The sequence below is a fragment of the Crocodylus porosus genome, unplaced genomic scaffold (assembly GCF_001723895.1).
Source record: "Crocodylus porosus isolate Cpor-Errol unplaced genomic scaffold, CroPor_comp1, whole genome shotgun sequence".
Lineage (NCBI taxonomy): Eukaryota > Metazoa > Chordata > Crocodylia > Crocodylidae > Crocodylus > Crocodylus porosus.
Window position 1 is genome coordinate 72,089,811 of NW_017728947.1, and position 2,115 is coordinate 72,091,925.

General features: G+C 37.4%; 1 long non-coding RNA gene across 1 annotated transcript; it reads right to left on the reverse strand.

The window, feature by feature from the left end:
- Positions 1–1,224: 1,224 nt before the first annotated feature.
- Positions 1,225–1,768, reverse strand: LOC109321004. The gene is made up of 2 exons (XR_002103927.1): positions 1,480–1,768; positions 1,225–1,342 (listed from the first exon to the last, which is right to left on the reverse strand). It is a non-coding gene; the product is annotated as an uncharacterized LOC109321004 (long non-coding RNA).
- Positions 1,769–2,115: the final 347 nt, after the last annotated feature.

Here is a 2,115-nt window from a genome sequence, read left to right on the forward strand (position 1 = left end):
CATTGGCTTAAAAATATATATAATTTGTAATCTTTTGGAACTATGAGATGCTATAAATTAAAAAATATATTGTAGTAGGTATATGCAAGAAACAAGATTAAAAATTATATGTACAAACTTAATATTGCCATTTTCTGGCATTTGGTATTTTTACCAGCGTGTTTCCATCTTCTTACAATTTAAGGAACTCTCCCAGTATGACATTTTAAAAAGAAATAATAAAAAAGATACTGCTAGAACATGTTATCTGCTTAACTTATGGAGTGCAGAGAAGATAGTCCTTTTATGTAAAGGTTAAAAGGTGCAAAGTGTTTATCTCAGATTCTACATATTAAACAGAAAATGGATTGATTCTCTGGCATCCTGCTGCATTGACTGCACAATTTAAAAAGTGTGCACTGAAAGGAAGGCTTCACAGAAAGAGCACTAGAAACAATTTTACCTTATGTATTTTACAATATACCCTGGACATGGGTGGATCTATGATTTTGAAAAGGGACATGTAGATGGTGTGGTGCAGCATCACATATAACACAACACATTTTTCTCCAGGTAAAAAGAAACTGCAAGTTTTACTAATAAGCTGGGGTCCTCAGGCTATATTATACAGTTTGAAACAAAGATTGAAACAAAGATAAATATAACTTTAGTGGTATGTGCATACATTTTCTATATCATACATTATGTATTGAAAACACAACAAAAGTAAAAAATATTCAAAAAGATGTTTGTTTCTTTAGTCCTACAGAACATTTCACTACATTACTCAAATCAATGATGACCCCCAAATTATTAGATTCTATATATAGAAAATTTATAAATATGCTATAATTTTCCAGATATAGACTGTAAGTATTGGAGAGTTGTCTTGAATTCTGCCCCATATCCTCCCACTGCTACAGCAAGGAAAAAAGATCTAGAGGATCAGGTAGCTCTTTTGCTCTCTGCTCCTTGCCACCCCCCACCACCCCAACAGCAGCCCCATGATCATCTCCTTACTATCAGACCCTGTTTTCCCTGAGCTCATGGAAGTAAGGAGCAAATTGAAAACAATGACCTTAAAATTAAATATTACTGTAGAAATCTGCATATAGAACCCATATACTTAGTTCAGCCAGAATTTATATATGTCACCTTTTTTGAAACTGATGCAAGTTTTAGTACCAGTACTCCATAAACACACTTTTATACAGCTTTTTGGTACCTATTTATTGTAACACAAACTTTTTTTTAAGGAAAATTTTTTGTGTTCTAAGCCAAATCAGCCAAATCCATTCAAAATCCATGAATCATTCAAAAACCATATATGGCCCTATTACCAGCAAACATCCTCCACCCTCACCTGGGGCTTCAGATGTTCCCAAATTAAACTTTTTTTTTTAATTTGTACCCCAAGCCAAATTAGCCAAAACTAATTCCAAATCCAAGAATCCAGAACTGTAAGTGGCCCTACTACTGGCAAACATCTTCCACCCACACCTGGGGCTTCAGATGTTTCCAAATCCTTTGGCAGGCACCCTACTTGCAGGCCCAAGCCCAGAGGCTTGGGGTTCGGATGCCCCTGAGTTTTGCTTGCCCTTAGCCATAAGGCCCTCGGAGGAAGCTAGGGAGGAGAGTCCCACTGCCATAAAGTGGGCTTAAAGCCGCTACATCTTGGTGGGTATTGAACTACACCAGAAGAACAGTTCTCCCCGGGTGTGCTTTAGGAAAACTGCCTCAATGGACACAGATACATGGTATTTCTCCTGCCAGGTTAAGAAGCTTGATCTGAGCCTTCAAGAATCAAACTTTTTTTGTTGTTGTAAAAATATATGTATATATATGTGTGTGTGTGTATATGTATATATGTGTGTGTGTGTATATATATATATAAGATTATATATATCTACACTCTACATATCACACCACAATAGGAAAACCTTCCCCATTACAAAAAAACACTGCATCTGAGCACCCATACAAAGGGCCGCTGGCCACCTGAACTCATTACAATATCTGCATTGCGCACCACACACACAAAGCAACTAAGTCCATCCTGGTCCCTCAAACCAGGCCACACTTCCTTTCCACCCCTGCCCCTCTTGCGGGGTCACATACTCAGTTCACATGCTCTCT